The sequence below is a fragment of the Anas platyrhynchos genome, chromosome 8 (genome assembly GCF_047663525.1).
Source record: "Anas platyrhynchos isolate ZD024472 breed Pekin duck chromosome 8, IASCAAS_PekinDuck_T2T, whole genome shotgun sequence".
Lineage (NCBI taxonomy): Eukaryota > Metazoa > Chordata > Aves > Anseriformes > Anatidae > Anas > Anas platyrhynchos.
Window position 1 is genome coordinate 10,147,236 of NC_092594.1, and position 23,358 is coordinate 10,170,593.

The 23,358-nt window shown below is 39.8% G+C and overlaps 1 protein-coding gene across 12 annotated transcripts in view; it reads right to left on the reverse strand.

Moving 5' to 3' along the window:
* The window catches only part of PLPPR5 (phospholipid phosphatase related 5), a 263,660-nt gene that overhangs the window by 16,689 nt on the left and 223,613 nt on the right, over positions 1-23,358 (reverse strand). The window lies entirely within an intron of this gene.

The window sequence follows — 23,358 nt, forward strand, 5'->3', positions numbered from 1 at the left end:
CCGTCTTCATTCTCCATTCTAGTCTTTAAGAAATATTTTGGTATTTTAGAGCGCTTGTTATATTCTCTTTGTTGAGTAATTGCCTATATTTGTAAAATTACATAGTGTAGTCTGCAAGGAGCAATTTAGGATTGTTTTACTAGATCGTTCTAATCACCCCATGGCAAAGTGGCATGCGAAGATGCTGAACCTGTTCTGTGAGATTAATACTGCTTTAAAGTCCTGTTAATTCAGTTTTCAGTTTGCAGCATTTACTTGTCTATTAAGCATCTCATTTGACCTTTTTAAAAAGATAAAAAAAGATAGTTCATGAAGCAGACTACTTCTACATTGATATGTTTGTCAAAGCACTCATCCTGCCAACACAAGAACTTTGGAGTTTGCCAGATCAAGGCCAATCGATAGCCTTTTACTCCCACAGCTGACCTGCCTATAATACTTAACTTCTTCCCTCTTTGGATGGCTGGTATGGAAGTGAAAGAGAAAAAAAAGGAAAAGAGAGTTTTGCTCTGATTCACTAGCGCAGTACGCACTGACATATTCCAGTCACTGAACTCCTGCACTTCTAACTCCTGTAGTTGTTCTCCTTAGCAGTTACAGTGTGAGCAAGCCTAAGTCTGAGTTTGAGAAGAACAAGTGCCAGCCTCACCATGGCTCTGGCCTCGTGAAGCAGCACGGTGCCAGCCTTTGCCTGGTTTTGGTGATACGCTGTGATCCCGCTTCTGTCCTTCAGACCATGACTGCAGTTGTTCAGCACTTAGCTGCACTTGGGTGGCTGTGGACCTGTCCAAGCAGGACATTCAGCTGATGAGTCATTTTGAGCCTTCGATCTTAAGCAATCTAGATTACGAGTCCAGCCTTTTTAACAGGCTTTACTTTTTACAGGGACGGCTGGTCCCGTGCTGCCCCATGAAGCCTTAATGAAAATTTAGATCAATCTCTTTGAGCTATAATATTATAGCAGGGAAGATGCTTGTGAAATCCTAGGGGAAGCTCACGTCTCTCCCAGCCTGGAAAACTTGCAGGAGCTTGCCAGCTGTACAGACCAGAGGCAAGTCAGCATCAGGATGGAGCAGGGCCGTGCCACGGGGTGCCCTGTCCCGTTGTGCTGGCAGCAGGTGCTCACAGGAGGCAGGGAAGAACCACATGGCAGTGCCGTGCTCTTTCTCCAGCATATCCTTGCTGTGATTATTATTTTTTTTTTAACGTGCTTAATCAATGTGCTTAATAGTGGTTAATGCCTTTCCTTTTTTTTTTTTTCTTCCATCTAACTTTTTAGGATTTACCACGTTGAATATAGCTCCTACAAAAGCCATTCCGTATCTGCGCTCATTGTTGCTGCTTTCCTCTGTATTTTCTCATTCTGCTGCAACCAGTGGTCAAAATGCAGGCACACCAGAAATGTCCACATTCCCATAATTGTGCTTTGATTTTTTTCCTCATTCTTTACTATTTCTGATTTATTTTTTAAAGTACCAGTGAATGCTAAGTTGCTATTTCATAACATTATGTGCTATTCTGAAGGTTACTAAATAATTTAATTTTCATCAGTGTGTATTTATAGGAGAATTGGCTTTTCCCCAATGAGCATTAATTTGCATTTATTAATTCTGAATTTTGCCTGCTGTTTTTAGCTCCTAATCTCTCAGTAGTATACAATCCTATAAGCAGGATTCCTACAAGATAGGCAGCAGTAGCACTCTGAATGACAGAGAAGAGAAAGTTCAAGAAAGTGAGCCTGAACAGGCTTACCTGGAAGGATACGAATGTTTAAGTGTTAACAAAAAATTAAATAGCACGCCTAAGCTCCTGTGAGAAAAGGCAGTGTCTGGTTAGTTGGGATGGGAACACCAGTGTCTGTTGCATTGATTTTTACCTGCATGTTCTGCCAGAGCAGAGAGCTGTTCTCTAAGGTGTTTGGAAATCAGAGCACCAGGAGAGATTTTGCATCCTTAGTAAAAACTGGGCTGCGGTTCGTCATGTTTAGGCTTTATTTTTAATTTATTTTCCTCTTTAGCTAGGCCATAAGTTATGGGGAAAGACCCACTAGTTATGTAGAGGCTTTCTTGTGATTGAGTTATTATTTTTCTGATTTTCTATCATGATTTTCTGATCATGATTTTTCTATAATGATTTTCTGATTTTCTATCATGGAAAAACAAGGTCTATTGTTAAGTACAATCAAATGTTCTCTTTGTGTTGTGCAAATAGTTACTATTTTAGAAAACATACTGTGTCTTTAGCCCTGTTTCCAATGACTGTTAATTTTATGGAGTCTCAACTTCCTTAGGCAACTGCTTAGAAAAAGCTTAAACTATTCTTAAACTCATAACCAACCTGCTTATACTTTGGATTTTCTTTCTGCTGTTTTCAGATAGCTTTGTACAGACTGTTAGAGCCCAGCCACTAAAGATGATTTCTGAAGTGCCAGGAGTCTGACTAAGAATTCAACTTCTGGCTGCTTACAGCAAAAAAGGTTCAGTCTGGTCACCTCTATTTTCCTTCTTCAAATTTGCCCTCTGAAATTAAACACTGAAAAGGTGATTCTAATTGTCTAGAAAAGAAGTCAGTGTAAAACCAGTGTGAAGTCTTAGTGTATCTGTCTGCAGAGAGCCCCAAACAACAGCTCTGAGAGCTAGAAAGTTTCCCATTCCAGCGGTGTTTTGTTTTTTTTTCTCTCAAATTTATGTGGGGGCACTTTAAAAACATTATTGTTTTATTGTAAAACAGAAAATTCAGCCTGCATCTCCAGTTTCCTAGCTAGGTAATCACCACCTAGAGAATATATAACCGCCACAGCTTACGAGTTTCTTCTGGCAACCAGAAGCAGTGGTTCATAATGAGTTTTATTTATATCTGGTCTTCACAACTTGTTACAAGTATTTGCCGGGACCAGTGAGTTCTGGTGGGCAGAAGGATGTCTGGGGAGGGGGTGGGACTGCTCTGCAGTGCCCCAGCTGTACCTTCCAGAGGTTTCTGGGCCCAACAGTTCCAGTTTTCGCACTAATGCCTTTTATTTTCCCACTACCAGAAATAAGAGCATTGGTAAGTTGTCATGAGTTACTGGTCAGGTAATTTTGCCCATTACAACATTTTGAACTTATGTGCAGACACTTGGAAAGCACAAGTCAAATGATTATTTGAAAGAAAGAAAAAAAAAATAAAGAAAAAGCTGCCTTTTCCTCTGAACTCAGCATGCAAATCTCAGCTACTGGTTAACCACAACCAGCTTCCTCAGACAGTATTGTTGCTGCACGGCCAGCACGGCTGCTGGGGTTACTTTCTGTGGTCTGTGGCTTGACCATAAAGAGGAAGATACTCAAGACAAGAAAAGGTCATTTGTTGAGAATATGCATCCTCTTTCTATGCTAGTGCTTCGTATCTGCAGCCTATAAACAATGCATTTCTCTTTTCTGCTAGATTGAAAGCACATACAAAGAAATGACCAAAAGGCTTCTCAGCGACCTAACAGGAGCTGTCACCAGTGCAAACTGTCACTAGCAAAGGTAAAGCAGAGACTGCTTGTACTGCTAGGGCATCACTGGCTCACGGCACTGAATGGTTGCTGATGGTTGCCTGGTGCAGACTTCATCACTACTAGGGCTGAGCTCTAAAAGAATGTCTTTGTTTCAAATATAATGGAAATAATGATGAAAAAAAAATGATGTTAATTTTCCTACAGGCAAAAAGCTCTACTTTGAGTTTTAAAATTTTTGATCTAGACTGTGGCATGACACTGGGTTTTCAGCAGGAATAATTCCTGTGATAATTGTATCGCTTACAAGGTTAGTTAAGGAATAAGCATTGTTACGTCTGCATTAATAATTAACCACGAGTTGCAAGTAAGCCATTAACTGTCAGATCCAAACCTCCTTGCAATCGAGGCGATGTTGATGTCCTGTAGTGGGTAGGATTCACTGGTCCTTAACGGTTACATCAGTAAGCCAGCTTAAAGGCAACTCAACTGCCTTTCTGAGCAAACTAACTTCTTTATTCAGAAATAGGTTGCAGTATGTTCTAATGGGAAATTATTTAATCCTTAGCATTACTGTAAATCAAGCATCTCACAAGGCTCTTTGGCAAATGATTTTTTTTTTTTAATTATTTGAACTCTCTAATTGTGTTCATTTCAATCAAGTTAAGCTTTCATCAGGTGTTGAAAACCTTGTCTCTAAAATGAGAGCTGAACAGGAGGCTCTATATATGTACAAATATCACAAAGTTTCTCACTTTTACGTAGAGAACTGTTTGGTCACTCAGTTACAAGCCAAAAACAGTTGTCATGAGCAACTGCATCTCTTACCCGGGAGCCCATAAGAATTTCTGGGGCCCCACAAAGCTTGTCCTGAGCCTGTAACACTGCTGAGACTGCCTAGATGAGCAGCAGCTCATTTAAGTTTCAAGACGCTAACACTTTTTTTCATCTCTTTACTGCTTGAGACTTCCATATACCCTGTCTCTACATATATCTCAGCACGAGAGTCCAAAGCTTCTAGCTAATAAAATAGAAAGAGGGATGATTATGAGGTTCCCTTTCAACCTAAAAAAAAAAATAATTAAAAATTAAATTAAATTTTATGAATCTATAAAATAAAGCAAAAATAGAGAGTAATTCTATAAAGAGAAAAACCATTACAGGAATTTAGTACATTATTGCCTGATTTTGTCCACTAACAATACCTTGTGCAATAAACAAAAAACCTGGCAGATACTCTGTTTGCTGACAGTAATGGAAGGCTAAAGCAAGGATAGAGAAAGATTTAATCCATTTGCAATTGGGTTCAAGAGAAAATAGCTAAGTCAGAATAGCTCTCTGGAGGCTATGTGCTCATTCACTAACAGGACAGTACGGAGTTTGTAAGCAAATTAATTGTGACAGCTTAACATAGTAAAGGCAATTGTTCAATATTTATTGGTGCCTTTCAGCATGTCATTTCATTCCTATGATTCCACATATTTTGTTACCATTACATTGCATGGAAGAAAAATAATGGAGAAATATAAAAGGAGAGATGCAAAGCAGGAAAAGCAACTAATTTTGTATTTTTCTGGGATGACGATCATGCACTGTTAGAGGCAGACATTTTTAGACTGCATGCAATTCTTAGAAGAGTTTAAAAATATAATACAAATGTAGTTGTGCCTTGTTTTTTTCACTTATCAGTATAGCTAATGAAGAAATATAGTTCTGCTGAAGACTGAAGGTAAAATCTTATTCTAGCCTTCTCTCCATTTCTGAGTTATTGCTGAAGGAGAAAGACTCTCAGTACAGAAGAGCATCGGCTCTATCCAGAATATCTAATATTCTGGGTCAAACCAGCAAGTCTTCCCCAGCTCCTGTTAGAAAATCCACAGTTTAGATGTAGAGCTTAGGGATATGGTTTAGTGGGGACTGTTAGTGTTAGGTTAGAGGTTGGACTCGATGATCTTGAGGTCTCTTCCAACCTAGAAATTCTGTGATTCTGTGATTCTGTGAATTTCTTTTTTTTCCCACCCTCCTCTTGCCTTTCCCTAAGAGCTGCAGAGCCACTTCCTGCAGTTCACGCGCTGCTTCCTGCTCAGACCCAGCTCCTCTCCCAGGCTTCACAAGGGCTTTTGCAGCCACGTTCGGAGAGGGGACGAAGATCCCTGACGGAGGCTGGGGGCCTGCCGTGCCTCGCCGAGCTGCAGCACTGCTGCGGGATGAGGGACAGGCTGAGGAGTAAAAGGATTGCTCCTGTGCTTGGTCACATTGCTCAAGGGAGATCACAGGTCATGCTACAAAGATAGAGGTCTATACATATATATATACACATTGCAGTCTATACATAGATTTGGCAATATAGAAGAGCAGAATATAGGATGGAAAGAGAAAAATATCTTGTATACAATTAAAGGATATTTGTTTTAATACTTTAAATTACATTTAGCTTAGTTTTTAACCCCTAATTCAAAATGTTCTTGTTCCTTATTTGCATGGATTGCATATACCAGATGTGTGTTGCATCTGAAGTTTTAAGGGTTGCTATGGGAATTCTAGCATCCCTGCTCAGAAAGTCATCTGCACCTTGACAAAGCTGATCATCATTATTGCTATACATAGTCATCTGCCCTTAGAATCACTTACAGCTGATCTTTATGGAAAGAAATATTATTTCATATCTGGTTTTTATTGTGTCATCTCACTTATCAAAAGTATTTATTTAGAACAACAATATTGCAAGGTTGTGAAGATTTTCCTTGGGAGTCCCTCTCCAATAACACAGACCCGGATATTATATTGTTCCAATTCATTATTTGTCTACAGCTAGTTTATAGCATGCATGTAGGATCACACATACAACTCCATAAAATGGCAGCCAAGTGTCACCTAGCACCACCATGTTCCCATGCAGCTGACATTTAGTTCACTCATCTGTGTGGAGAGCTGCTCAGTGCAAGAAATATTTCATTGTTAGCTTCAGCTTTTAAAAAATCTGAGACCAGTGCAGAGCAGAATTGAGTTCCCTAAGTAATTCTAACCATGCAAATGTATTTGTATTGTGCATCTTGTTTTTTTCTCCATTCATTCATTCATTCTGGGATACGTGAGCATTCCTGATGTGATTGCTGACCATTCCATCATTATGCTGTGATCCAGAATCCACTGAAATGAATGAAAAGACCAAAGACTGTGTTCTGATGTTCTAATTCACTCTACTATTTAAGCAACATTCAAATTATTAATAGTATTTGGAGAAAAAATGCTCATTAAAAAGAAACTGGAGCAGAAAATATAATCAGTACCTTGACTTCACTCTTAGTGACCACAGCATTTTGCCATTTGTTAAAAAAAGGCTGGGGGGGGGGGATTTGGAGAGGGCAGCATTTTCCATTGTCTCCTCTTAAGTATCTCAGCTGTTTTCTAGCAGTAGCAACATGTGTTTAGAAGGAAAGCCATAAGGCGTTAATTATAGGGCAGTGTAACAGCTACAAATGCATATTCTACTGCAACATGTTCTCCAGAAGGATGTAATCAATTCACACTGTTTTTGAATGATGTTTCATATTGTGATCTTGTAAACAGATCTTAAAATAGCCAGTTTATAAAGAAAGCTAAATCTCTATAATCAGGAGAGCTTTTCTTTTCTTCCAAATTAACCCTAAAAGAAAAGTAAGAAGATGGAGGTACAGCAGTATGATTTTGAACCCCCTACTGAGCTAAAAGAATGTGAATAATTTGAAAGGGCCTTTTTGTTGTTGTTTTTTGTTTGGTTGGGCTTTTTTTGTTTTTGTTGTTTTGAAAAGTGCACAGCCATTAAACAACATATGCAGCTACTAAATGTGGTGTGTCACAGAGAAAATTAAAATGACGTTTCTGTAATGCCAAATGGCCATGAATTAGTTAGGGTAGTGAACAGTGAGACACTGCTTTGGAGTTCAGTGAAAGAACAAGAAAACAGAGTTGCCATTGAACACACTTTTGTTGACCAAGGTGTCACTTGTTTTTGTACCATAGTCCCTGTCCCCTTTGCCATATGCCAGCAAGATTGAACACAGCTGTCAAAAAGCTGATCAACACGCTTAAGAGTTTCCATATTTGCTACATAGGAGGGTCATTTTGTGTAGCCAGAGCTTCTCAGCTCAGTCTCCCATGTCCCAAAACATCAGATGAGGATCCTTGTCTATCTTTATTATCATTGCTTTACAAAGACAAGTTCATAGGTATGTTGATGAATAGGGCAAGAAGGTACATCTATATGGGAAATACTAAGTCTTTTTAGAGTTATAAGCCCGTTCAATAAATGCCTCTTCTCAAGGGACTAGAACTACCAAGTGTGTTCATCTAATCTCTTGAAGTTGATTAGGACACAAAGATATCCCCATCCTGTGGCAGAGAGCAAAAATAAGCTTCTCACTTTTCTAATTCTTCAACAAAATACACACAGTAGAAACAAGAAAGTCTGTCAGGTCTATTGGCCTTTTCTGTTTCTGAAGTTTTATCATGTATGTCTGTAGCATATGGGTATAACTAATTACATTTTCTGAGCAGATGTGCAAAAGATAGATTGATATGCCAAGGCTGGGAAATGTCCAATGAGGAGGAGACTGGTTCGACCATGACAGATTTTGTAAATGAGACATTTACGGAAATGACGAACATAAAACATCTATTTCATTTTAATATGTTATTCTTGAGGTCATAAGAACTATTTATAGACACCATTAAGTGGACCTTACTTTATTGAATTAAATTCAGAGATGGCATTTATCAGAGTATGCTCCAAACACGCAGGAGCCCAAGTCCATTGTCAATGGGGAAAATGTGTAATGTGTCTCCATTTCCATTCCGCTTTTAGAAAAAATAGTTTTTTTGTTTTTTGTTTTTTTTCCTAAATCTATATGGAATATGTTATTTTTTTAAACTTGTATCCTCTCTCCTCTCTTCCATTTTCTACTTACTGTTAAAAAGGAAGGTAATTAGGAAGGGATTTGGAAGGGAAAAAAATGTTAACTCCCCCTCTCCCTCATTTTTTTTTTTGGCAAATGTTAAGATGAACAGATAAGATTAGTGAGAATCTGTACACACTGCACCTGAGTAAAAAAGCAAACAAGGAATTAATGACATTTTTGTTTGAAGCACTGTCAGAGATTTGCCTGACCACTCAGACATGCTTAATAGTGTCCCTGCTAATGCTGCTGAATGAGCCTACCTGAAGCACACCGAGAGTCTTATGGATCCTGCCCTGAAAAGTAAACAATCCTATTGTCCCAGTTCAGTATTCATCTGGTGAGAAAAGTCACTTTGAGAAATAAAAGTAATACGTTATTTGATACTTAAAATAGTATTTTTCTCTACATGTTACAGCCCTTTAGCATTTCAGTACGTCTGCTCAGCTAATCCCCTTTAGTCAGATCTAGGCATGTTCCCACCTGGCTATCTCTAGGGGGGCTTCTTTCATTTTTTAAACAGAGGTGAAGGATGTTTGGGAAGTTTATAAATTCTCTGTAGATAAAGAACAAAAGAGGAAAAGTATTTTGCCTCTCAAAGAGAATCCTAGTTGTCATACTTTTTCCCCCTGTTAATCTCTTCATTATTATTCACATATCTCAAATCTGTGTATTCACCTTCTCCAATTTTCAGGTGCTTTTCCTTCATAGTTAATTTCTTTCTTCATTTCAAAATCCTTCATTTCTCTCCGACACCATGTAATATTTATTACATTAGTGCTAAAGCTGTATGAATAATTCATCATCTATTTTGCCTCTTTTCCTATTCGAGTATGGCCCATAATGATTTATTTGAAATATTCATTATTTGAGATGTGTTGCTGAATAATTTTTGCAAATAATTCTTGGCCTGTGTATTGTTCAGAGGTGCAACTAAAAATCCAGGTGGTAATGATTCAACACTTTCATCCACCAGTGAACAAAACACATCCCCTGATGGAAGCTCTTGTGATCCAGTGCTGAAACTGCTCTTCAATATTCACTTACAGTTACTGAAATGGCGAAAAAAATGCCCACCCCAAAATGCATATTTTTAGACTGCTTGGAAAGGTAGGACATCAGAGTCAGTGGCCAAAAACTCACTGAGCAGCAAGAATGATATCAATAGGGAGACTGCTGCTTGGACAATGCGCTGCCTCTGCTGCCTTCATTCACTTACTCCCTTCTCTCCTCAGCACCTTCAAGCAGCACTGGTTACCCAAGTGACAAGCTCCTTACAGTGAAATGTTGCACCTACAGTTTATGTAGCCGGTTTTAAGGAAGGCTGAAAGAGCTAACACTGCTACTGAGAGCAGCAGCTGTGCTGGGAGTTCCCCTTGTGGGCATCAGTGCTGGCACCAGCGAGAGGTCAGCAATGATCCCAGAGCAGAGGGATTCAAACAAGAAGCTTCAGTAATATTCTGCCACATATTTTTCAGGCATTAGTTGCAGCCAGGGTATGGGTACTGTGTTTATGAGGGATGCCAGCATCTGGGGAGCAAAGGGCTGGGCTTTCAGGAGGCCGAAATGTGGTGGGATAAGCAGGTCCTATGCCCTGGTCCGTGGCTGCAAGCTGCCCCATCTGCTGTCACCCGCTGCTCTCATCAGGGAGCAGCCATGCCCAAGTAAGTGTCACAAACTGGAAACCTGTTTTACTGAGACCATGAAGGGAATGTGACCTTTCCCCTGGGCAAATCCACCCCTTGTGTCCCCAAACTCTGTCTTGTTTCTGCACCTTATCAACAGCTGCCAGTGCTTTCTTGGCTGATTTAGATTCTTCAGTGAGAAAATTGCTGCCATAACAAAATAGTGACTACAGATTTCAGTAGTATCATGGTTACTTTTCCAGGCATTAATGTAAGCATCTATGTAAATACCGCAATTGCTCAGATTGTCAGCTTTCAAGGCTAGGGGTGTGTTTCAGTTTGGTTGATAAGGCACCTAACATCACTAGCCTGCTCGGAAGCTGGGACTTCTGCTTGCTGCTACAGTGGAATTAATATTTACCTCTGCATGTGTATTTTTGGTATGTCCTTCGGATGCAAACTACTCATGTTTGTAGTAGGAGCACACAGGTACAGCAAACACAGGGCTAAGCCCCAGAAAATTGTCACCTATAAAATGCAGTAAAGCTGTTTGCAAAATACTGTCAAAGTTAGTCTCAATGACATTTCCCTTGCAGTGAGGAGGGTGCTTTTAATTTAATTGCTAATTAAGAGTTCAATCATATACTGCTTAATATTTCCAATTTAGTACTAATTGAACATTAAGTGATATAATTGCCACAGAAGTCCCTGACCAGCCTGGAAGAGGAGGCATAGGGGGCAATCTTTCCCAGCATCAGGGCTCGCTCTGTGCTGATGCCAATTTTCCACCTCTTCCTTTTGTTAGCAATGCTACACGGCAAGAGCTGACCCTCAGGGTTAGCTTCTCTGGAATAAAAAATGGGAATTTAAAGCTGTGAGGCTGTCTGCTGTGGCCTGAGAGGGGCTGCAGGGGCTCTGCAGGCTGTAGGAGCATGGCCAGGGCAGCAGGAAACAAAACACCATGCAGGAGAGCCAGCGCTATCACAGGGAATGTGCTTGGCAGAGGAGAGAAAAGAAGGTGCTCTGTTATGCACCAAAGCAAACAAGGGGAAGCCACTGGGGAGACAGCAATTTCTAATAAAGCCTTGATATATAGAAACATATATATAAGGGACACTATGAAGTAGGTAATTGGTACTGAGAAGTAATTGGTTACAGAAGCTGTGACTTTTTCAACTCATCTTTTTTTTTTTTTTCTGTTAGGCTGAGCTGTCACCCACTGTGGCCAGATTCCCTGGATGAATGCGCATCCTGTAATTAATTATTACTTATTCTTTTTCTGTCTGACCCCTGGAGTTGTTTTTTATAAACTGCAAATTGTCAGAATCTGATCGTATTCAGTGCTCTTGACAGTGCGAATAATCAGAAGAATTCACTTAACAAACACGGATGATAAAATAAAATGTCACATTTTATTACATACTTTTGTTCCATCTGTCTGAGCAATTTTGAATGCCAGATTTAAAGACGTGCCAGCAGGCCACGTCTTTCAGGGGTGCCTGCACATGGCTACACTGGCTTTTAGCATTTGCTTTCTATTGAGATGGATAATTTGGTGGCCTGGTAAATTCCTGGGAGGGGGCAAGGGCACACATGCTGGCCGGGGGCACTCGCCCCTGCTGCCAGCTCCTGGAGCCCGCTGTCCCCAGCTGACACACACCGCATGGGCCCAGCGGGACACGGTGTCACTGCTCCCAGGTGGTTTCTGATGGTCACCATGCAAGAGCACCTCTGTTACTGGGGGCTTTTTCTATCACTCACAGTCTTTCTCAAATTCGCTTATCAAAGAGCAAGGCTTTGGAAAATTTCAGATTGCCTTTAAAATATGTGTTGTCATCAGAAGGCAGGGCAGTGGTGGCCGCGGGTAGGTGGCAGGTCCTGGTGTCATTTTTGCTCTGAAGAGCACTCCCCACCGGACTGCTCCTGTTTCACTCCAGTCCTTGGTGGGGACGGACACGCCAGGCCCACCCCATCCTCCTCACTAAGGAGGAAAGCGAATCCACCTCAGCCCTGAAGTCCCTCAGAAGCTGTGGGTTTTAAAGTTCAGCTCAAACTTGAAGCGTCTTTGATGTATTTTCGGCTTCAAAAATGCTGTGAAAAAATGAACAGGAAAAAAGACCCAGAGGAAATAACTCAGTAGAGAAAAAAAGATTGGGAAATGGAGCAGAAGGAGGTAGAAAAAAAAATGTAGAAAGTCTCCGATCAAAGGGATGAGAGAAGAGAAAAAAGAGATGATGAATAAGTAAGTGCTACATGCCCCATGACACCCAGCTTGCCGTGCCACTGCCCTGCGAAAGCCCCACATCAGGTCACGACCCTCCTGGCTGCCCCAGGGACAGTGCTGCTACGTGGCACAGCCCCTCACAGTGGGCAAGGGGCAGCCCATGGAGCTGCCAGCAGCAACGTTAGCTCTGCGGCCACCCCACAACAACAGGGTCTCGTTCCCCGCTTCACCCTTTGCCCTGCTGCTTGCATTCCCCGTGAGACATTTGGCAATCGGTCAAAATACATAAAAGACAAACAAACAAACAAGCAACCCTAGCCATGTTTAGGAGGGAACAGAGAGACAGTTCCCTCTACACGCACACACGCGCCTCAGATGGAGAGACCTTAATAGGTGCAAAATTTCAGCCCACAGCTCCTTAGCACTTGCTGAAAATAAGATTTTGTACCTCAAATCGCCAGCTACGTGGAAACACAGGACATAAATATTTATGTGGCTTCCCATGGAAATTCCAATTGCCTTTCAAGGTTGAAATTTGCACTTATCTTCAAATATTCACAGTGATATCTTGCTTTTAAAAAATCTTTTATTTCAGCTGATTTAGGTGTATGTGTGGAGATACGCAAGCGTGTGAAGGCACCATTGAATCTCTCTCTTGGGCCTTAACTTTCTATATGGAATTAATTAAAGTTGGGCTTCCCAAGAGCCAGAAGTTAAACATTCATATCTGTTTCTGTGAACTAGAAAACAAGATGGTAAATTGCTTTGGCTGGCTTTGAGGCACCTAATGTATTTTTCAGCCTTTCATTTAAAAACTGGCTGTACAATGGTAATGATCACAGGAGAAAATGCCAAGTATTTATCAAGTTAAAGCTCATTTTAAAAGAATATCAGGAAATAAGGATACTGGAGCCAAACACGTCACATATTTTAACAACCACCAAGCTTGGTTTTACTGAAAGAGAAGATGCTGAACTGAACAAATACTCCATCTGACCATACCAAATCCGAGACATTGATTTTTTTCCCCCCCCTGGCTAAACTGCTATCTTCATGCTTGGTCTCCTCAAATAATTCTAGAATCAGGGCCGTTGCTCTTCAAATAATGTAGGTTATGAGGCGAGGTAGCTGGAATATTTGGATTTAAAGATGAAAACTTTGCTAACTGCAGGCTACTATTGGTTTTGCACCCTGCCAGCGAATAAAGCATGGATTAGCCTTGCAGAAATACCCCCGACTGTGCTCACGCCTTGGGGCGGGTTTCGATCAGACTGATTGTTCCATTAAGCTCCCAATCTGGTGAGAAGTCACACTACTGATTTGCATGCTCATAAAAGAATTAGCAGAGCTGTTGCTTTGAAGTTCAATTATCCATGTGCATGTTTAAAGCAGAATATTGAAAATGCATTGTGCTGTTTGCACAGCTGCAGAGAACTAAATACACGGGATGTTTGCAGGTTTGCTATGGGACTTTCCACGAAGCCAGGGAAACACAGAGCTACTGTGAAGTCTGCAGATCTAAATCATGGGCAGGCATTGAAGCAGAAGTGAAGCTCTAAAGAAAGTTTATAGCTTCATTTGTGGACATTGAGGATAAATTCAACAGGCCACTTAAGTGTTTATATTATGAGGTGCCAGCTGCAGCTCTATAGTTGAGGCTGAATTGAGCTTTGAATTTAAATCAGGGGTTCAGCTACATTATGTATGTGGATGATGCGGTTTCCTTTCTTTTTTTCCTTGTCTCCAAATTTACAGTACTCGCTGTTTGAGTACATGATGGATTTCCCAGGAACTAACAAGTAAATGAAGCAGCTAAAGGTTAAAATTAAACTGTAAAGTAGATCCACTTTGAAATAAGATTTTGTTCAGAATACTACTGACTTTTTCACATTGTTATCACTGTTATCACTGTTACATGATTAAAAACAAACGAACAAACAAACAACAGATTGGCCAAGGTGAGCTGCAGCAACTGCTGTCTACGCAAGGCACTTTGTATCTATGTATTATTTTATTTCCTTCATCCTTACATGATTTGCATAATGTTTCATGGACCCCTCTTTACTGCTTTTGACCACTGCACTGCATTCTGGCACCAGGTCACTGTTGCAGAGAACAGCAAGGACCACTGCAAAGAGACAGGCATGCCACAACATTTATCTACGAGCGAGGAAGATATTTGGATATGACTTTTATAGTTATTGCTGGTGACTAATCAGAGTTCCAGCTCAGCATCTGAGGAACAGCACTTCTAATTTGCTGCCTGCCTAGCTCTTAATCAGGGCAGCATCTTAACATCAAGGACTCTGCAGCCTGTGGCATTTGTTACGGGAATGTGCTTCCTCTGAAAGTTAAGAGAAACAAACAGTTCTGATCGCAAGGAAACAAAAATATTATGGCTCTGATGTTATCAAAATTAAATGACTGCCTTTGAACACATTACTTTTCCTATAGCAGAAACAATTACAAAGGGAAATACAAGGAAGGAAGGCTGTTCAAAATGCAGTAAGTAACCAAGGAAATCTCATGTATGAAAATCCACAGCGTTTTGTGCAATTTCATGCATTGATGAATCTTTGCCAAAAGGAACAGAATTCCTTCGGGTTACAGCTGTACATGTAATTAACCACCTAAAAACGATAACCCAAAGGAATTCAATAGTTAGCTCCAAAACATCATCCTCTTGGGTCTTGTGGCAAACTATCTGTTATGCAATAAGCCTGAGACGTTAGAGTCAAGTCTGCTCAATTTGCACACGCTGTATTCAGAGAGCCACAACTTTCCAAAGGAAAAACCCCAGTGGAAGAGATAACAATGTATTTATTTTATTAAAATACTGCTGTTCCTCATAAAGCTAAGCTTGGGGTTAATCGGATATACAGCAGTCTATTATTTTTGTTTATGAATTATTGGAAAAGCATCAGGCCCAGGTGCAGTCACAGCCCCTGAGCAGGCTTGCAGATCAATAGGAAAATTGATTCGGTCTCTTCACAGCACACCTCTTACTCATGCTGTGTTACAAGCTATACAACTAAAACTAAATCAGGCAAAGCACATTAAGATTACAGCTGATTTCCAGCATCTGCTAAACACATCTAGCCTTGAAACCACACTTTCACTAACTGCACCACAGCCATGATTTCTCCTTCCAGTGATCCATGTTGTTGTGATCTGTAGAATCAGTTAATTCTACAGTTGATCCTCTGCATTTAGTACTGCAACAAATAATGCCTTTTCACTTTATTGTAATTTATTAAATATTCAACACTATTCACACTCCTACTGAAAATAAAATTCTATAGTTTTTAATGCTGGAAAGAATCCTGGATGATGGCAAAGAAAATCCGTAAGAAAAAGAAAGTTCAAAGAATTCAAAGAAGCTGATGTCAAGCCTGCAGTCCACTCCCCCACTGCTTATCCCAGTGGGCAGAGATAAAAGAGGGGTTTTGCAACATATGCAGAGGACTAATAGACCAAACCAATGTTGAATGCGATACTATAGAAAGATCAGATATTGCCTGCATCTCACTTCTTTATAGCTTCCTTCCTGTCCTGTCATGTTTAAATTAGTATTTTCCTACTATAACTTATTAAATGAATACAAACATTATTTCTTAAACAGAAACCAAGAGGGGCATTTGTATGCCTTGCTGCTAAATGCAGAGCAACTGTGGCTGTTGCCTACTGTAACAGCCATGAAAGTCAAGGGGGACATGGAGTCATCGTGGATGACTCCAACGTCTGCTCCTCACATGATGCCCTGCTATGATCTATGTTATTTTCTTTACCTTTTTACATTCAGTACATTATTTGCTAGCTATACAAATAATGTTTGCCAAACTTGCTGCAATATTGCCCTGTTACAACAAGAGTTCACCTTGGATATTTATCACTAACCAAAACCAATTCTACAACCCAAACCAAGAGTCTATCTGAATGAAGCATTTGAGTATTTGGTCAGGCAGAAAGCTGAAATGATGCCTGAACAGTTCAAACTGTAAATACTGAACATTTCTATTAAGACATTTTTTAGCTAAATCCCAATGCAGGATTTGGAAATGTAGACTAAACCCAATCTATGTAGTCCAGTGTGTTCTCTTTGATGGATATCAGTGCTGGATTTTCATAAGAGGCTGGGTAAGAGCAAATATGAAATAATAATCCTATAGGATAAGTCCTCTCTTCAGGGCTATGGTTAGCTCCTCAGTCTAATAGCTTAATTACATTGTAAATAGCTTGAAATCCTATCTACAATAATCATGAACATTTCCATCTTCTAATTTGTTTTCCTGAATCATACTCTTAGCTTCAACAAAACCCTGTGGTAATAGACGCCTGGAGTTAATTTAAAAAGTCATCAATTTTAAGCTTGTCTCATAGAAAAAATCCTTTGTACATACGATAACACCTCTGGAGGAGCTGTGGCTTCTCCTTTTCTGACTCACAGACTTTCACCATAGCCTCTTTTATTTGTTGTCACTCCAAAGTGGATTCAGAATTCCTTTGGAAGGAAATGTCTGGTTTGCAAAATTCTTACCTGAATAACGGATACATTCATTTTTGCACAGATATGCACAGATAAATAAAAAAGTCTGATCTCATTGTGTGAGGTATGCAATTCATGTTGTCATTTCTGTGACATTCCTCTGTTCTGAAGAGCACAAATTGATGATAGTCTTATTTCATTTTCTCAACTTGAAGTGCCCATCTATTGCATTAAGAGGCAGAATTTCTGTGGAGATTCTGTCCCCACGCTGGAAACCTGCTTCAGCACCGTCCCGTGCTTTCCGTGTTCACATAGGTCAAGCTCCTACATCCCCAGCGCAGTGGCCATGGGACAAAGTGAGCAGAGAGAGGGCCACAGCTCGAGTCACGACATGCAGCAGCTGCCAAACACACATCACGGAAGGGGAGGCAGAGGGAAATCACCAGGGTGGAAAAATCAGTGATCAGAAGCCCAGAATGACTTTGTGCAATAGAGGAAGCCTGTTGTGACAGCCATGGGCAGGGGCAGCTGTAAGTGGTTACAAATGTACACTGCGCTCACTAATGTCAGCAATAACCATTAAAATAAACACTCGGTAATTTGTTGGAAATAGCTGTAAAAACGGCACAAGATAGATGATTGAGTAAGGATAATTTCCCCATCTCATTGGTTCTTTCTATTCAACTCATAAGGTTCCTTCTACTCCCAGCCCCCTTAAAAAATGATTTTTGTTTTCTAACCTGCAGGGAAAAAAATATTCAGTTGGCAGCAAATACAGTTCCGGAGAGAATTTATTGACACTGAATCAATAAAAACAAAGCCTGCTCGTGCTCTGTTTGGCTCCTCACCTACCAGACTGTTTCATGAAGGTGGTGTATGGAGGAAAACTATATACTTTAACTGGGCATTGTTTGCTGTAAACTACTAGGGAAGCCCCAAGGTGTTCTGAAACAACCTGTAAACCAAAAAGCATCTGCAGTAACAAGCATGTAGAACATAATTCTTTGCTTATTTACTGCTCAGAAGTATTTTGAATCTTGTTTTTATTTCCAAGTGATCTCAGCCTGCAAATGCACAATGCACCATTATAACAGCTGCAGATGATATTAGAACTGAATAGTACACTTCTGAGCACTGCACTGAATCATCTATGAGCACTGGAGCGCTGTTCATGCATTATTTTAAATGTGTACACATTACCAAATAAAAAAAATATTGTACATTATTGATATTAAATTACAGCACAGCGGGTAGGTTGCATAGAAACAAGAAAAGGATAACCAGAATAATTCTATAGTCTATAGCCACAGTACTTTAACAAAGTTTATAGGGGTTGATTTGTTACAAATATGAGATATAGATACAGGATCTACCCTAGGTCTCAGAAGGAATTTGATTATATTAATTGCATTACAGAAGATGCTCTGCTTTTGCATGATTCGGTTCTTTATAGTTTAATCACTGTAGGCTTCTATAAATTAAATAAAACGCTTAATTGTTTGGATGAAGAAACATAAATTATCACAAATACATTTAAAATTGTTTTTAACAATAGCCTGCTAGGTTCCATAAATAACTAGTGGCAAGGGCCTTTACTTTACTAAGGTAAAGTAAAACTGCATTTTAAAATGAACTCTTGAACATCAGAGAAACATTCTCATGCTTACACATAAGCACACAGATTTTTCTCTAACACAGGAGTATTGTTCTGTAATGGAATAATGGTGGAAATGCCATAATATGTCAAAAACACAATTTAATATTTTTTTTCCATTAGAAGACTGCTTGCAGGCACAAAGATAAAGTTATTACTGCAGAACCATTGGTGCTTTCACAGTTAATGCCTGATAGCATTTTCATTTTAAATTGTTTCTTTCCATGGTCTGTAACTTGACAAATCTCCCTAGCGCTGAAACATGGCTTTCAAGAACTAATATAGGTACCTCATTTAACCAAATTACATTTATGTATGTATTTTTAAAATAGGAGAAGAACTTATTTTTTCATGACTGAATCATGATAGTATGAGACAACTATTCAGGAAGTATGGGAAACTGAAAGGACAGTCAAAATCCAGTTTGAGCTTTAGAGCAGGTTAAATATTTTTTTCAGCAGCATCATGACAGTGACTATTCTGGCTCTGAAAATCAGCATCCCTGTATATAGAAGCCTTTGCTTTATTTCACCACTAAGAAAAACTAGTGGCACTGGGAAAAATGAATAATCACCCATGCTGCAATGTCTTTGTGAGCAATTAAAGCACGAAGGACACTCTGTTCTCCAAAGGGCCATCCATCCTCCAGTAACTCCTCTTAGATGCCTGCTCACTAGCGGTGGGATGAGTCACAGACTTTCACTTCCCACTGACTTGCACAGGTTTCCATAGATAACCCACATTAAATATACAGATATATATATGTATGTGTGCATACATGTATTTATTTATATCTCCATCCCTCAGCCTACATGCCAAACAAGCATTCAGCTCTGTCAACTTTTTCTTCTCTCTCCTCTTCTCCTTTCTAAATACGTTGGTCTATCCAAACTGGAAGTGTCTAGGCAACATCAAAGGTTAATCATCAACATCAAATTAATTCCTGTGCTCTCTCTTTTCTAAGTTTACTCAAATACAATAAGGAGCAGAAATATTACTAAGTAACACATGCTAAGTGCATGGTTGTACACTGCAGAACTAGGTTTCCTGGCTTGAACTTTGCCTAGCTTTTTCCTGCTGTCCTGTAATATAGAGAAATCTCCCAATACACAGTAGAAGCAAAATTAAGATACCTTTTCTTCAGAGGCAATATTTCAATGTGGGACTTAATGGATTTTAAAAAATCATGAAGAGACCGTTTCAAGAAGGGACTCTTCAGAATCCATAGATCTGCCACTTAAAATTCACAAAACAATAGCACAGACTGTGCTTTTCAAAGGCATCCCAAAGTTAATCTGCCTAACTCCCACTGCAAGCTAATGAGTTTTGACATTTCTAGAGACTCTTCAGCAAATCCCCCAGCTGTGGTATATAAGCACCTTTTCTCAGCCCAAACAAATTGCCTCCTGCAGAGGTGCCCAGTTTTCCACCACCATGCTGGAATGAGGCATAATCTCTGCTTTTATACTCTTCATTCCTGGGAGCCTTTCCAAGATAATCTGTTCTGCACGGACTGTTTAGGATGCCTCTGCCCCCGCTAAGTCAGTGACGAAACTCTCACTGCTTTCAGCCTATGCTGTCTGTGTCCAATGAGCTCATCAAGAGTTTGGGATGAATCCAAAACCTCTAGTTGAGCTCCTCAGAATGTGTGGAAGCCCTTTGCCATGTCTCTCCCACAATAATGTACTCCCATAGCACAGAATCCTATAAAATCATATTTCTCTGTGTAGAGCCAAAAAAGTAAGGGAAATCTGTCCTCCAAGTTGCTGCTGGTAAGGTCATGCCCCCATCAGTTCATAACTACCAATACAAAGAGTTCAGACTAATGTTAGACTGCTTCATCCAGATATAGTCTCATTCGTTTAGACATGGGCAGTTAATACCTTTGAAAAAATACTAGCTTTTAAAAGTTAAAATGCATTTAAAAACTTCGGCCTAAGGACACAGAAAGAAGGTAAAATTGCTACCAATTGTCTGGAAAAGACCAAGACAGCTGTGCTAGCTCTGTGAAGATAATTCTACTAACATTTGTTCAGGCAAAATACAAGACCGTAGTAAGCAAAAAGAGATCCATCAGTATAATACCTTTTTTCATACCTATTAAATAAAACCATACACTTTTAAAAGTAACAAGTTCCAAGAAGCATTTAAAGAACTTCTCTGAGTTTACAAAGTAATAAAGCACAACTCCATACAAAATAGGAATTAGAACATTACTCTAGAATGTCATCTTTCTATGCAGAATGACTTTTAAGGCACGGGCTACTAATTCTCATATTCAGTATTTTCCAGACCAAATGTCCTACATAAAACACACTATTCTGTATTCCCAACGCTGTAGTCTCCCCTTCCCCTTGTGCCTTGACACTTTAAAATAACGTGTTTCATTTCATGCCTTCATTTTACTATCTTTCAGTTAATTCTATTTTCTAAAGTAAAACTGAGAAATTTTTACCACCAATCTCTGCTATACACTTCAACCAAACCTGGAAAGGTGCTGCTAAGTAGGTGGCAGAATATGTAAATATGAAATACAGGAAACTACTAGCTGCCTTTTTAAATGAATTTATGGCTCTCTTTGTCTAAAGAAGGAGCTTTACGGTTAATATTTCTCCTCACGGTTCTCCTTCATGGTTCATGAAAGTATTTCCAAACAGGGTAAACCTCAGGCAAATTTCATGCTCAGAAAACAGTCTGGACACAGTTTATGCATCTATCATTCTTGTGGAAGTTGTCAAAGGACTGTGGTAACAACATCCCCTTATCCAGTGAGCCCCGATTACCGTCCAGCATAGCATCACTGGGTACTGAGTGCCTGGTAGCTCTTTAGCCATTACTATTTTTGCTCTGTGGCTGCCTTGGATTGGCTGTTTTAAAGGCGCACAGCAACACAGTACCAAAGAGAAGAACAGGCAGTGAAAACTATGTCATTCTGTTGGCAGCACTGAGTAAATTAAGCCAGGCAAAATATAATTGGAGTTTAGCCAAAATACAAGATGTACTACAGGTCTTCTTATCAAAATGGCTAAGATCTTGGCCTGAAATTTAGACTAAATTCCATTTAGAAAAGGAAAAGACATTGCTAAAAACTTACAGCTGCACCAAAGGTGACCTTTACAAAACCATTTTTAAAGAATAGGGGAAGAGAAGCATAGGCTCAACTCTTATTTTTGCTTTTGTTTGAAATGTCATGCTTCTTTGATAGTAGCTGAGAAACAAAGACCAGGAGAACAGAGAAATGGAGATGAGCAATGCTCATTTCTGAGAGCTGTTTCTTCACTACTGAAAAGAGCAAGTTTCCTAGGAGTGGATTCCCCAGGGCGATGAACAGTATTTCACTGGAATCAGGAAAGACTAGCCAAGGGACCAGGCCCTTGTCTATCAAACTGAATGCATAACAGTCAAATCGGTTGTTCTGGCTGAAAAGTAGTCAAACTGCAAAATGTTCTAATTACTTAGGTGACAGTATTGGTCAACAATCCAGCAAGCCCGAATCACTTGCCACTTAGATACCACAATAACCAATTGTGCTGATCCCCACTGTGAACCCTTCTATAGCAGTGTCTCATACTTATAGTCTTGCAAGGCAGAGCACCTTGCCTGATAAATGGGGCTCTACCTTGTAGAGACAAAATGCTGAGAGAGCACTCGTGCAACTGTAGAATAACCTTCCCCATGTCTCCTCAGCCTCTGCCTGGCAAATCCATTTCCTAGACTTCTCCAGAAATAGGTGGGTGGTGAGAAACATCAGGACTGTGATACTTAGAGTCAAACTGCATCTAAATTGTCTGTTCATTTATCTTGAAGCTTCTCAAGTGCAGTAATTAGAAATTGTAATGCCCTTACTAACAGTGGCAGTTTCTACTGCCAAGCAAATTCATTGCTTGGGTTGTAATCTCTCTTTGTTGGAGTGTGACTGTGTGATAGTGAATGACGGATTCCCTACCCATCACCTCTAGCTCCTAAACTACTTTTTATCTAGCTGGTATCAGAAGTCATGGCTTCACATCCTTATCCATCAAAACTCCACTTGATTGCACATACTGAGCATGATGAGCTCTATTCATGGAACAGCAGGTCAGAAAACAAGCCTAGATTTGTAACAGAAATAGAGTCTGTAAATATAGTCAATTTATACTCTTCCACACTGATCACAGATTAATTTTCTGCATAGGATAGCACAACAAAATGCTTAGTCTCAGAAAACTGGCAGATATTTTCATTTTCTTGTGTTTATATGTTTTTTTCAAGAAAATATTTGGAAAGCTTTTATTTATTTATTTATTTATTTATTTTGTGAAGATGTCCTGAAATTTTTAATCTCTTTTGCTTAATTTCAGTACCCAAATTCTCCCTTTCAGAATCTTAATAACCGAATAGCTCTTAATATCTTCAGCTAAACTTCTTTCTCTGTCCTTTTACTGTTTTCACAAGACTTTTTCACAGCAGCAACATTCTGTAGCATTAAGTCTCGCATATCCTGGCCTGTTCTTTCATGTTCACAGGCTGGTTGGAGCACATCTGTACCATGACTGCCACTCCATACCTGCAGATCCTGTGCACAGCAGTGGGATCCTGAAGTCACCTAGACAGATAAACATGTCTATAGAATATTTTTGTTAATAGTTACAGGTCCCACTAGGGATAAAAGCTCCACTTGATGAGGTGGCTTGCAGGCCCAGATACAGACAGCAAAGGATCTACAGTCTAAAAGACATAAACCACATATCACACTTGTAGCCAAATATGTAGTAAGAAGGCAAATTCAGTCATAACCAGTACTCCTGCTGTTGCATATCGGTCTTTGTTAAAACAAAACCAAAGTCTCTGGGACTAACAGTAGTAGGGGAGTCACCACAGGATGGGAGTAAGCAAGGGACGAGAGTCAATTTTGTGTTGCTTCCTTGGTAACATGGACATCTGTATCTTAAGGACAGATGTGAGAACAGATAAGGCAATA